Source organism: Leptonychotes weddellii, chromosome 8 (assembly GCF_054177405.1).
Source record: "Leptonychotes weddellii isolate Sample4059 chromosome 8, ASM5417740v2, whole genome shotgun sequence".
Classification (NCBI taxonomy): Eukaryota; Metazoa; Chordata; class Mammalia; order Carnivora; family Phocidae; genus Leptonychotes; species Leptonychotes weddellii.
This window is the reverse complement of record NC_138376.1, coordinates 63,130,544-63,145,554: the sequence shown is the minus strand read 5'-3', so window position 1 is coordinate 63,145,554 and position 15,011 is coordinate 63,130,544. Positions and strand designations below refer to the sequence as shown.

Here is a 15,011-nt window from a genome sequence, read left to right as displayed (position 1 = left end):
GAGTGATGGCAAAACCCATCGGAATTCGATGGCTGAGTTCGTCCCATATGACTTTGAATATGTGATGGCTTCTTTATGTTTTGTCTTTTAAAACAATCTGGCATTTAATTACAATTTGGCATTCCCCTTTGATGATATTCCTTTATATGGGGTTCCAGCTATCTAAAAGGCTCTAGGTAATGTTTAAAAGCACCAGACTTATTTCCAACAAGTAGCTTAAGCACTAGCAGAAACTGGCATATTAATATTAAACCCAATGGAAATGCAATTTTTTGGTTTGAAGAATAAACATATGTTGGGAATTGCAAAAGTCAAAGTCCTCCAAGCAAGGTTAAGTTGCTCTTTAATACATTGAGTGTACATATTTAGAAGTCTGGGGATTTACAATCCGCAAGAGGACTATAACTTTCTCTTTTTCTGATTTGGTGTGTGTAAATTTGTAGCACAAGTGTTTCATTTCTCTAGACATTTGCATTTAATTTGCTGCTGATTTTAATGTGAAAAAAGGAAAAAAAAAAAGTAAAGGTAAGGAAATCATGCTCCAGGATGCATGCATTACATTTTGAGGACTAGGCTGACTTTTTCAGTGATGTGTTGTAACGAAGTTGTAATCTCAGGGAAGTGTGTGTAACACCCCACTCAGAGCATTTCATTTTGACCTTAAAGAATTTCCGAAGAGTCCAAATAGTCACAGAGCCCCATGCTGCCTTAAAACACAATACTCTATCTTGATCTGTATCTTCTTTCGTTATTTAGAAGTACAGTCTACCACTTTCAACCTTAGTTCTTATGATGCTTTTTCTAAATCCCTGCCGGCTTCCCTCATGATAGGAATGACCACATGCATAATTTTTCCTTTGGTCTCTCACTTGTCTCTTTTGTCCTGTTGTCCTTTTTTTTTTTTAACTTGCCACTTTGAGGAACTTAAAACCAAAAAGGGAGGGAAGGAGAGGCACCTGGGTGGCTCAGTCGGTTCAGTGGCTGACTTAATTTAGGCTCAGGTCATGATCTCAGGGTCGTGAGATCGAGCCCCAAATCTGGCTCTGAGAGTGGAGCCTGCCTAAGATTCTCTCTCTCTTCTCCCTCTGCCCCCACCCTGCTCACACACACACACTCTCTCTCTGTCTAAAAAAATAATAAATAAAATAAAAATTTTAAAAAAACAGGGAAAGAAAGCAAATAATTAGAGGAAATTAGTGTAATGCTGAGGAGACATTTAGGTTTAGAGGCACTTACAGACTATCTTTGGGAAAACTTGGAAATTCTTATATATTAGAGATTTGACTCTATGAGGGGATTTTTCAGCTAGTAGAGCCAGTCCCCTGGAGATGGGTCTGGCAGGGACCCAAAGGCAGAACTCATAGAACTGGAAGCATTTTCTACTGCGTGCATCTAGCGCACGCAATGGAAGTCTGGGATGAACTCCGTCAGGCGGTATGAGTCCACCGGTTCTGAATGCTTCTGGATGCGGCTGCTCTGGGCTTCACCTGGCCCAGCAGGTGTCCCTCAGATATGCCACACACAGGACAGCCGATTCTAGGCAAGGGTAAAAATAGAAAAAGGACACATTTCTGTTGTTGCTGTTTACAGAACCCAATTCTTTGGTCTTCAGAGGTCTTGGCCTCATCGAGCTGTAGGTTGTTGTTTTTCATTTAGTCCCCCGAAAGAATGTGGAGGGGGGAAATATTATAAACACCCTCTCCTTCGGCATTGTTTGATTTTTAAAAAAAAAAAATTAATAAAAACAGCTCCTAGCAGCTGGTTGAAACAATTATGCTCTTCACAAAAGCCTTTGCAGATGACACCGAATGTTAAGAAAATAATTCTTTCAATTAGTGTGTGGCCAGTGCACCTGTGAGCTGGAATCATCCAAGGAACCATATCCGCGAATGTCAGTAAGAACAATTCAGGAATTCATCCTCTCTGCCTTTTTTCCACTTCCACGTTCACACAGATGTTAATCCTGGGGCACAGATGTTGAAAGGGCCGCCTACCTCAAATCCCAGGAGCATGAGAATCATGAGTTCAGATCAGGAAAATGATTAATTTCTAACGGCTATCACTATCCTTTCTCCTTGTTCTTAGGGCTGCCTCTTTTTTATCTCTTTCCCAAGCTAGAACACATAATTCATTGGTCCTTGTGTACAGTTGGCTTTCAGGTACAATGGCAATTTACTAAGCTCTTATTCCCCCAAAATATTCATCGAACACCCCATGTGTACAGCATTGTGCTTGGTGTGAGGAATATAAACGCGAGTAAGACCCACCTTCTGCCTTGGAAATTCTTATCATTTTGCTGCAATCAGTTTTTCTTTTCTGCTTTAGTGATATTTTCTATCGTACCACCATCCTGTGTTTTGGGGGGATTCCATTTTTGTCTGTGGGAGTGAACAGGGGTTCTGCCTTTGTATCAATTATTGAATTGCTAGGTAACAAACCACCCCCAAAATAATGGCTGAAAACAAGTACCCCTTGTTAATGCTCACAAGTATATGGGTCAGCTGGAGTGTTCTGCTGATCTGGCCAGCTCAGATGACTGGGGCAGGGCTTATACTCTCATCTGTTGTCAGCTGGTGGCTCAGTGGGGACTGACCCAGTCTGGGGGGGGGGCGGGTTCTTACTTCCTTGTCCAGTGATTGGTTGGCTCTTAGTGGGAGCAATGGGGGTGACTGGGCCACATCGTCTCTCATCATCCGGAAGGCTAGCCCATGCTCATTTGAAGAGCGACGACCGGTTTCCAAGGAAGCCAGCAACAACATGCAAGACTGTCTAGGGCTTCGGCTGACAGCTAGCACACGGTCCCTTTTGCTGTGTTCTATTGGCCAAAGCAAGTCATAAGGCCATTTCAGATTTAAGTGGTGGGGAAACAGACTCCACCCTGTAAATCTGAGAAGCTAGAAAGTCACATAATAAAGAGTATGGATGCAGGGCAGAGTGAAGAAATGGAGCTATTTTTGCAATCACATCCTTTTTAATCTTTACCATGGTGTAGAAAGCAACCTGTCATATCCTTATGCCTTATTGAATTTTATGAACCTTGCCCATAAATCAGTTTGTATCTGAGAATAACCTGGATCTACCTTAATATGTATGGATCACAATCTCTAAGGTGATACTGTGGATTAGGAAAAATCTGTGTTTATAAAAGGGGGTGGAGGACGTGTTGCTGAAAAATCTCTCAAATCTTTTAATATGTTTTTGTGCCTGCAAATGGTTTCTGCATTTCCTAATCTTATTTGATCTCTTCTTCAAGGAGACACGTGTGTTCCAAGGAACAGTCTGTAGAAAATGGTGTTCCAAGCTGTGTTTCCAGTCTTGGGCATTCACCTCTGAAGTGCAAGCTGTGGCAAGAATCAGCCTTCTAGACCAAGGGATATAATGACAAAAGAAGGACAAAGGTAAGGGAGGGCATTTACACTCTTGGAATTGCTTAGGCTTCCCTGTGAGGGAGTCAGTGCTTCCATGTGGTATCATGGCGTCCTTCAAGCCAGAACGCCTTGTGGGAAATCTGACCCTCTTCTCCCCCATGGCTTGCTCAATGCCTCACTACTAGTCAGGGTCACAGTTCAGATCATACAGCTCAAGTTAATGCTGTAGCGGATGCTCGATACAAGTAAGAGTTGTTTGGGTTTTGAAAAATTCCTTTCTTAGTAAAAATGTGGGACTCGTGATTGTAACAATTAAGCTTAGGCGAGACGTTGTTCCCAGCTGACCTTGTGATGTTAATTCTGGCTTCAGTCCCCTTAGCAAATTAAGACACTTAGATTAACAAAATAATTATCACTATAAGAGAAATGTGTGAATCACTTACCGTGTACTGTGTTAAGTTACCAGGCACTTCCAGGTACTAAATCATTTGGTAAAGACCGTGCTCCTACCGTAAGTCAGCGGTTTTTCCAGGAACGGGTCTTCAGAGAAGTCCTCTGTGCCCTATGGAGCTGCTGTTTTAAGAGAGGCGGGAGGTGTGTCCGATCAGATGGAAACGACTAAGAAAATGGAAGATACTTCTGAATGCAACCACAGCTTTTTTATTTGTTGTCATGGCCCCAAAGTTACCTGTCACATCCCTATGTCATACTGAGTCTCAATTAGTGAATTAAATCAGGGAATAGGACAGTGACCCGAGGGGCTACTTTTATATGAGGAGGTTAGAAAAGCCACGAGGAAGTGGTCCTTAAACAAGTTAGCAGTATACACAGAACCGAGAATATTCTGGAAGGCAAAATAAGATACCAACTGCGGGGGATTTTGAGAAACTGAAAGAAAGCAGTGAATGTGAGTGAGGCAGAGCAGACAAGGTGTCAAGGGGTGACCTGAAGAGGCTGGTGTGAAGACCTGGAGCCAGAGCACGGAAGGCTCTGGAAGCCAGGGGATGGCATTCGGATTGTATCCCAACTGCCTGGGGAGCCGTCAGAGGTTTTTAAGCATGAGAGTGGTCAATCTTACGTGTGGGCGTTAAATGTATTCCTCTGTCTGTTGTAGAACGTAGATCACGGGCGGCCAGAAGGGGAGTCGGGAGATCAGATCCCGGGCTACTGTCGTGGTTTAGGTGAGAGACGGTGGTGGCTGAAGCACAGATGCAGAGGGGTGAATGTCGCTGAGAGTTGCTTTGGAAGTGAAGTCGCAAGGACCTGGTGAGGATGCATTAAACTTGAGGAGTGCAGGAAAGAGAGGAGGTGAGGATTATTCTTAAATTTGGAGTTTTGAGCCATTGGGTAGAGGTGGTTTTATTTACTCATGGAGGTTGAGACATTGGCAAAAAAAAAAGTCTGCTTTCGCCATAGGAAGGGTGTGTAAAGATTGAATGTTCTAAAGTGGCCACCGCACTCTTGTACAATGTGATCTTGCTGTGTGCCCTTCAGGAAGAGCAATGTAATTCCTTTTCTATGAATCTGGGTTGACCTCAGAGACTCCCTTACAACCAGAAGGTGGTGGAATTGATGCAGGGACTTCCTAGGGTGGGCCAGAGGAAGGTTTGCAGAGGAACGCAGACCTCTAAAAATAAGGTCCAGCTCTCCCGGCTTAGAGCAATAGGGACCCGACTGGGGGCCATGGCTCCCCTTACCCTCCCAGGGATCAACAGGGACTGATCATCAGAGCAGCTTCCCCCCAAGGGAACCCTGGGGCTGTTTAGCTCCGCTCAAGCCTCTTTCCTTTGCTGTCTATCCTCCCTCCCTTCTCTGCACGACGCACATCTCTGTCAAAGCCGGGCAGGCCTCCGTCCTCTGCCACACGCACACCCCACTCCCACACAACCTCTCAGTTCCCCTAGTCAGCCCTGCCTCTGTCACACTTCTACCACCAGCTCTTGGGTCCTTTATTATAAAGGCCTTTTCCGAGTATGCATTCTACACCCTTTGCACCTTAATTGGGACTTGATTTTCCCTCTTGACATCATTTGCCTCCATCTCAAGCACAGGGCCTGCCTTCTTGGATATCCAGAACTTCGGGGGAGAAGGAGGGGCCAGAAGGAATCCTGCTTCATCTGCTGCCCCCTTGCGCTGACCCACATCCCTTCTTCCACTCCGTCTGCACCACGCGGCTGAGCCACGTCCCTCCCATCCGGGGCAGGGCAGCTCAGGACGGGCAGGACACCTCCATATTCTTTTGGGGTTTCTCTCAAACTTTCTTCCATACCCCATATCTTTTCCTCTTCCTAGGCATTTCACTTAAAATTATTTTACCTAACATTATTTTTTGAGGTGGAAACATGGCAGTGAAAAAGAATGCATCAGTCTCGCCCTCATGAGGTTTGTAATCAACTTCAGCGTCTACAGTCACATTGCTTACTTCCCCAGACAGCTTGCCCAAGGCCATTTAATAGGAGGTGAAGTATTGGATTATAAAAACTGTTTCTTCCACTGAGTTTTTGCCATCATTCCAACACACGTGATTGGAACATGTATATACATACATAGACTATGTACCCCCTCCTCTGGGCTTCCATGGCCCTTTGATCATTTTCCATTTGTCATGCTGTTGTTACTATGTCAGTATTCCATGTCTGCGTCTACTCCTAAAGCATACCCTGAATATCTTGAGGGCCAGAACCATGTCTGACTTACCTTCTTTTCCTTCCCCACCTTTGCTCGGTCCTAAGAATGGCTCAGTGCCTCTAAAATGACGGTAGCCTTTGCTGATCAATGTCATAATTTATTTTAAGGATTATTAATTACAAAATTATGCATTGACAAATGAAAGGCACAGTTGACTGTTAATGTCATGCTGTTACTTTGATAATAGGAAGTCCTCTTATTAACTGTTTTGGGACTAGAGTTCTTTCCTTTTTGCTTGTGTACAAAAGCAGATAATCATGGGCTTAGTGGCAGGGGTAGTTTCTAATACTCTTAGAAAGTTAGAATCAGCTCCAAATAATGCTTGTTGGTAATGGCTAATATTTGAGAGTGTGTGTGAGGGGAGGAATGATGGATATAAAGACTTTGGGCAAATTTCTGTTTTAAAAACATGGCATATTTACTGACTTTATGACATTTTTGTCCCATTGTTTACTTTTATATACCGTATTGTTGTTAGTTTTTGCTCCCCTTGAGGAAGGAAACCCTCAAGTTTTACTGACAAACCTTATGGTCAGGCAAGGACTTCAGTGGGAAGCCCCTCTCTGAGCTCCTTCATGCAGTCAGGGACAAAATCCACCGTTTCCGGCTGGGCACACAGCGCACAGCTGTGACCGAGAGAGCACTGGCAGGTGTGTTCTCCCTTTGCAGGAAGCATATTTTACACACATCTTGGCCATATTAGAGAGGAACAGAGGCATGTGGGGGCGTGTTTGGCTGCCTGACACGCTCGCCATGGAGGATCTTCCTTACAGCTTACCTGAGCATCGGAGCTGGGCCTTACTCCCAGTTCTCCCAATGGCTTTGCTCCGGAGCTGACCTGGAGGCCTCAGGTCGGTGTGCTGAGAGAATCATTCGGTGTGTCAGTGTTTGCAAGTGTTCACATGTGTTTCTGGGTGTTGAATATGAGTGCTCTGTACCCTTGCCAGAGCATCCGGCAAAACACAGCCATCTCCATGGAAAACTGCATCTCATCTTTGAAGTTTCCTTCATGGTTCACAAAATCTATGTGGGAGTTCACGGATTCTTCACATCGGAAGTTTGGGCAGTGGTCCTAGGGTCTTCTCATTAGGAATCCCACACTGGAAATGCCATTATTAACTGAAGACAGATTATACCACCCGAACACCGCATGTGTCTCTCATTTAGCTTCTTGCACTAGCATCGAGGTTGGGATAACCGGCCCAGCTCTGTCTTGGAGTTGCCCTAGAGAGCACCAGACCTTGCCCTCGTGGGCGAAAGAGGCTCGTCCTTTGCTTTTGGAACATAGCACGAAGTGAGTGATAAGCAGATTTCAACAGGAGGAAAAACCACCTCGCTCAATCTAAATCGCAGAGCTCCAATCAAGGACCTTGATGACAAGTGAAATTAAATAAAACATGAGCGATGAAACACTGTAATATGTTTACGGTGAGCTAGTCCAGACAGCTGATAATTAACTGTTGCCCAAAGAGCAACTTGGCAGTCGATGGCTGTGACCAGGACACAGAGCAGTAGTTAATTGAAAGTACAAGTAAAGATCTTTGTATCTTTCGAAGAAGCATGTGTTCTTCAACAGGGAGGATGGTACAGGAAAATCATGGGCCCTTCCAGTGCATAGGCTGCCTCTGGGGCTGGATTCTGACCCCTTGTCGGTTTTCGGCTCGCACATTCCAATCTGCCGTGGTCATGCTGTTTATGCTGTGCAGTCCCGGAGCAAATGTCTCTGTGTGTTTTTTCCTGGACTACCACCCACAGAACCTACAAAATCTGAAAACAAATAAATGCAGATGCGCACAATTTAAATAAGTTAAAAAACATGTTTTTATTATCTGCCTAGATTCTTACACTTAAAATAGTATTGGTTTGAATCCTTTCCATCCCCCTGATTTTGCTGAATTTGAAACAACCCTGCAGAGAGGAAAGATAGTATTTAGAAAAGGAAACCAATTCTTCAAGTGAGCTGAAAGAAAATTCACACATAATAAGAAACCAAGAAACTAAAAGGAGGCCTGGAAGATTCCTGGACTGCTTGCGATCTTGGCTCCCTTATCCGTGAAACGAAGCTTGGATCAGATGACCCTGTGCTCCCCCACCTCTCCTGCTTCATGGACTATTATTGGGAATAGTATTCAAAGAATGTGCAGAAGCTAAGGCCAAACATGTGTGATTTCAAATGTGATTTGGAAATAGAAAGAATGATCATACAATAGAACCCCTAATCCAGATTTCTCCCATGGTTCCTGGGCTGTGTACCTTGAGGTGATGGAGCCAAACCTCAGAGGGCCTGAATCTGGTTTATCAGACTTTTCAGTTGATGCCACACTATTAAGTATTAGGCTGAGTTGGATTATATTACTTTTGTCCTCATTCCATTCCCCACCCCCACCCCTACTTCATAAGCACCCATTCTTATGTGGGTCCTTGTAATCTAAATTCCATTTATTTCTATAAAATGTGTATCCTTGGAAAACATAGTATTACTATGTTTTTAAATTTTTACATAATGAATATTTGCTACAAATCTGTTTTACTTCTTTCACTTGTGTTTTTGAGATCTGTGCATGCTGATACACGTATCAAGGATATACATATGCATACGTACTCCTCAAAGCTACTCTTGTTTCATTTAAAAAGAGTTCTTCAGACCACAGACCAAAAATCAGCCCTGTGGGGTGGTGGCAGTGGATGCCAGGAGAAAAAGGAAAAAAGGTATCTCAGTCTGGGTCAATGGCATTGAAAATGGGCATTTTCCCAGATTGCCACCCTTATATTTTCTTGTCTCATCTCTTGTGACATTTGTTTTCTTCCCAGTCCCTGGTGGTTGTCTTTAGGCAGTTGGCTTCTGGGATTTGCAGATTTTGCAACGTGGTACTACTTTTTTTTTTTTTTTTATCTGCAGGTTATTTCTCCAGGGGAAAAACAATCATTTCATGCAAATGTGAAGAAAAGCAGTATGTTGCTCATTGTTGTTGTTTTCTATAGTGCAAAATAAAAAGAGAAAAGGAAAAAATATATCTCATTGCTTCTGACCCCTGCATAGTATTCTGTTCATTGCATACGAGCTCCATTTTATTTATTCATTTCTTTATTGATGGAGCTTTAGGTTGCCTTGATTTTCATCCATAACCCTGCAAAGAATATCTTTACACAAGTCTCCATGGGCATCTGCATGACAGTTATCACAGGATAAGTTACTCAGGAATAGAATTGCTAAGTCTCAGGGTATCTGCATATTCAAGCGCACTTATTGCTATGAGCCTTCACCATGGAATGAGTTCACACATCCACCAGCAGCCACGATGGTTCCTAATCTCACACACCTTTATATTATTTGGCTTTCTACTTCTTGACAATTTGCTGGGGGAAAATTGTATCTTATTGCTGTTTGAATTTGCATCCTCTGATTACTCTTGAGGTTGAGTATCTGTTATATACTTGACAGAGACAATGCTGTATTCACCACACAATTCCCTTTTTCTAGGCACAGGGGGAGGATACACTTTACAGCCCCCATTACAATCAGGTTGTGTTCACATGAATGAGTCCTGGCCATTTGAATGTGGGTGGGAGTGTGATTAATACTAACATTTGCTATTTTCTGGGAGATTCTCAAACTGGTTATTTCAATTATCCTCACTTTGCAGTTTCCTCTCCCCCCTCTACACAATTGTGGGGCAGGGGGGCAGTGGGGATCCATTCTCGTTCTGCAAACATTTGCGAACATCACATCCTGACCCAGAGGTTGAGAGATCCAACAATGTAACAATATAACAACATGGTGCTCTTGCCTTACAAAGTTTCAACCAAAACTTGACGCATGAGTTGGATGGGAAAATGTATTGTTTGCGAAGGTTTCTTCCAGCTTAGGAAATCTTTATGGAACTGTATGAAGATTCGGGGAGGAACAAAAGTAGTGAATTTCTACTTTCAAGGAAGGCTATACTACGGTATCTGAAGTTGTCACTGTTGTGTAATCAGATTAGTGGTTTTCAGCCTTCCATAGAAGCCAACAGGGAGAAAATATTATATTTATAATGTTCTATCTTAGCCATGCACTCTTTAGAAAAATTATCTTTATTCTACTAAGAATCAAGATGTTAGGAGTAAGGCAGTGTCATCACTAGTGAGCAGTTATTCGGCATTTTACCCCAGTGGGTATGCAGCCCAAAAGGTTTCTGAGTAAGTTTCACTATGTGAAGAAATAAAATTTTATCTATTTCTGACAGGAGGGAATAACAGTCTTACCCTTAAAATAACACAGCCCATTTTATTTATTTTCTTGGATACACTTCATTATCCAACATCAGGCACATTTCTTTGCCCTAGGGGTTTATGATACAACACATGGCCCTTGATTGCCTTGTTGTGCACAGCTGCCAATTATTATTTTGTTCCTGTATGAGGAATTCACATTGTCTTCAGTCTAAAGCTGGGCAACAACAGAATTACTAGACTGAACACGTAGTATGTTTTTAAAAGATTTAAAAATGCATACTTGCAAAATTTTAGTTATTTCCAGAAGAACTTCCCCCCCCCGCCTCACACCCACATTAAATTGAGAGTAAAACAAAGGGGGGGTGGCGGTAGCCCCTTAAACTTGATTTTTTTCAATTCCTCAAATGTTTACATATTAGATTAATACAGTTGTTTAGATAACAGCATTTGCAGCTGGGTGCAACATGCCAGTGGGTTAAACAAACAACCCAGTAGGGTACAGGAAGAAAAGGTTAGGACTTCAACTCATCTACTTTTTTATCTAAAAATTAAGAAAGAATTAAGTATTTGTAGTATTTAGCACATGTGTTGACATTGACTCCTTGCTCAGTCCGCCATGCTGCTGTGAGCAGGGTTTCCTGAGGAAATGGGGTGTCCACTTTTATTATAAAGTTGAAACCGAACCAGTTCTCACAAAATGGTCAAATGGCTTGAAAAGATTCTTAAGAAGGAGCAATAAAATGAAGATAGCACTAATAATGCGAGCACTGACAGATCTGACACAGGTCCCACACCGAATGCCAAGCACCAGTCCTTCATCAGTGCCTTTGGGAAGGAAGACGAAGAACTAATTAGCTAGTTGGATCGGACAGGAAGGTGACAAAATAAAATTGTCAAGAAGACTCTTTGAAGAGTGGATTTATAGGCATTCATATTAATGATGACCCCTACCGGGAGTACATATTGTGCCTTGAGATATTAGCTTATAGACCTTCAGACCCTTACGAAGGAGCAAAGGACCCTCAGACCCTTCCAGATCCTACTAGCTGACTTGTCTCTTGACCAGGCTCAAGCCCTGCATTCCTTTGCCTTCCTCATAGCTGCTCATTGTCACACCTGCTGGCCGGACACTAATACTGTACTGCATGAAACCTAGATGCCACCTGACTATAGTCAACGCCATTTCTATGCAAGGCGACTGACTGGGTGTGGAGTGTCAGTGAATCACTGTTGCACTCCCTCAACGAGAAAAACAACTCAAAGTTCGTGATGGACAATAACATCATTTTTCTTAAGATTTATTTACTTATTTGAGATAGAGTGAAAGAGAGAGAGAGAGAGCGTGCATGAGCCGGATGAAGGGCAGAGAAAGAAGCAGATTCCCTGCTGAGTGGGGAGCCGGATGTGGGGCTCGATCCCGGGACTCTAGGATCATGACCTGAGCTGAAGGCAGACGCTTAACCGACTGAACCACCCAGGTGCCCTGACAATAACATCATCTTAAGTGTGAAGGTCTGGCACCAAGAGTTGACATTGAGATTTCATTACGGATGTAGAAAGGCACAGAAACAGAAAAGTAGGATATGTAATAAAAATCCATATCTAAAATGGGTCTGAAAATATTTTTCAACCATATATAAATGTTAAGTGATAAGAAAATATCGTGTCCGTTTAATTGGTGCCATTTTTTTTCTCCTTAATGGGACATAAAATAATGATGCAACTTAGTTGTAATGAAATCTAGCCGTAATCCTACATGTCTGTTCACTCATCTTTGAAGCAAGTAGGAGACAAAAATCTATACCAATTTTCATAGAAATTGGCTTGAAGTCCTTAGAAACTTGGTGGAAAAAAAAAAACAAAAAAACTCAACATCTCATTACGGTTTCTTTCCAGTTAAAGTACCAGATTTATATATCCTATTAAAATACTCTCTCTCTCACCAGGTAGCTCTTTAGCTTTCCCCTCCTTCAGAACCCCCATCATGGTGTGTCAGAAAGTCTTGTGGATATAAGAGGTATAATAAGAAAAGTATGTGTTAGGAGAAATTAGAGCTGACAACTGACATGCCACCCACTTCCCACTAAATGATAGTGGTTATTTGCCAAAACCCCGGGGGTTAAGTCCCTAACATAACCTTTTATATCAGCTTTAATAAACATGGCATACAAATCACAAACAGACCTCAAACAAATGATTGTAATGCCCTTGAGAGTTGCAAACATTGATTCATCCAAAGTTTAAGAAAGGTTTGGTGATAGTGATACATTATAATATGCTCACCTTCAGACCAAAATTCCCTTCTTCCTGGATTAAAATCATTCCACTTTTAAGTGGGTAAGAATAAGTAAGAACATCAGATTTAGTGGAGTGATTAACGGTATAATAAAAAGCTGGGTACCAGTTAGGTTGAGGCATTAAAATGTTACTTTTTTCCCACTATCCCCAGAGTAAGAAATTCTAGACTGAGGCCAAAGCTGGACAGTTTCATGGATGTGTCGCACTTGGAGCTTATACAGTAAAGTAGTATCACCAACACTCTAACTCTTACATATACCCTAGGGACTACACCTGCACACTCTCGTTTCACGTTCATGTTTTCTTTTCTACCCCAAGAGTGAAAAAAAGCACCAATTTTGAGATTGTGTCTGATTTTTTCATCCCGTGTTCCTATAGCCTTTTCCTTCCATGAGTCTTTAATAAAATGGCTGAACACATTTACTTTCTTTGTTCAAACTTGTCTCACTTTTACCTTGAACAACTGTCTTCATAAGCAAGATCTCTTTATAGCCAGTCCCAGAAAGGAGTTCTGTGTGTAAAAGATAAACTTTGTTCTCTAAATTTTTTAGGCTGTTATTGTTAGTGCTCACTTGGCTAATCACATGTTGATACCTTTGCGTAGCACAATGTCTTTTCTCCTTGGCTAAAACTAGGAGCAAACACAGCAAGAAGCTTTTCACCATATATGACAGAACAATTCACACAGATACTAATTTAGTTTTTCTTCTCCTTACGTCTCCCTTCCCTCCAGCCCCTTGCCCAAATCAAGTTTTGTTTTGGAGAGCAAATTTGCTCACAGTCGTTGGCTCTCCTTGTCTTTTGTAAACACCTGAACTCACAGAGGAATTATGCTGAATGTCTCTAGAAGGGAAGGGGAGAGAAGGGAAGGATGTGCTCAAGGATAGGAAGAATGGCAAGAGAAAGACATTTCCTGGCTTGGGAAAGGTAGAGGGGTGTACAGGTACTTCGGCTAGTGGGAAGATTTGATCCCGAGAACTCTTGGGGAAATGGCAGAACCTCAGAGGGAAACCCAGGTCACATGTAGGGAAGCTAGATCTCATACATGGAGGAACAGTCTTGGCAAACGTTGCTGTGCCCACATGTGTCCATCAGCAAACTGCACTTGAGGCCTGGAGAGTTGAATATATCCATGATGACAATGGACTGAGGACTAGACACTCTTCCTTATATGCTAAGTATCACTTGAGACTACAAATTTTCATGAGACTCTTAGAGAAGCCCCAACAATGACCAAGACAGCTTCCCACCAGCTTGCTCAAATGGATTAATTAAAAAAAAAAAAAACAACTAAAGAACTATGCTACTTCTTAGTCACATTTGAGTTGGTATAATAATACTGTACCTGCTAAATAAAAATTTTTGTAGTCAGATAAATTCCTAGTGGTGGACTTTGAATCATGGGAATATTACTCATGCAGTACACCTATTGAGAAGGTGTTTATTTTTAAAGGGCTCAGGATTCATTTCCTAATCTCTTAGTCAAGTGGAAAACTGCATGACATATCCAACAAGTAGCCTGATTGGTAGTCCCCAGAGAGGAATTTTTGTCATTCATTCAGGTGGTGAAATTTTGGGTGCATTGTTAAGTTTGCAGTTGGTGTAATTTTGGAAAGTAGTATCTGGTAAAAGAGAACACCAAAATATATTATGACTGTGATTAAACTGGAAAAGGAGTGCCAAGTCCTCATAAATTACCTAGATGTGAAAGAGAATCAACATAGAAGAGAAAGGGAGAGATTGAAAGCAAGAATCTGTGTGCGTTAAAAATAGGCGACATTTAATTGCAGTGTGGTCAGGGTAGAAAACAATCTGTTACTACCACAAGTTCACAAAGAATAACTGTTCTTATCAAAGCAGGTTTAATACTATGAACAATTTATCAGAGGATGGCCTGTCCATGCCTTCCTTTATTTACTCACTCTGAGAGAACCCAGACAGCTCTTGGAGTCACACTGCCAAGGGTTTGAATCTTGGCTCAGACATTTATTACCTATGTGAACTTTGGCTGATTTCTTAACCTCTCTGTCCCTCGATTTCCTTATTTGTGAATGGGGATGAAAATAACACTTCTGTTGTTACAAGATTTAATGGAGTTGATAGTTATAAAGCACACAGAAGAGCTTCCAGTCAAGACAGCTCTATAGAAGTATGTGTTAAATTCAATAGCCAAACTGTGGAAAGAGCCAAAATGTCCATTGACAGATGAATGGATAAAGAAGATGTGATATATATATATATATATATATATATATATACACACTCACACACACACACACACACACACACAATGGAATATTATACAGCCATCAAAAGGAATGAGATCTTGCCATTTGCAATGATGTGGATGGAACTGGAGGGTATTATGCTGAGCGAAAGAAGCCAAACAGAGAAAGACATGTATCATATGACCTCACTGATATGAGGAATTCTTTTTTTTTT

General features: G+C 42.0%; 1 long non-coding RNA gene across 1 annotated transcript in view; it reads left to right on the top strand.

Annotated features, from left to right (window-relative positions):
- Positions 1–3,256: 3,256 nt before the first annotated feature.
- LOC145722849 (uncharacterized) overlaps positions 3,257–15,011 on the top strand; it is a 52,858-nt gene continuing 41,103 nt past the window's right edge. The window contains exon 1 of the long non-coding RNA XR_014147422.1: positions 3,257–3,398. This is a non-coding gene — a long non-coding RNA (uncharacterized LOC145722849). The remainder of the gene's footprint in view (positions 3,399–15,011) is intronic.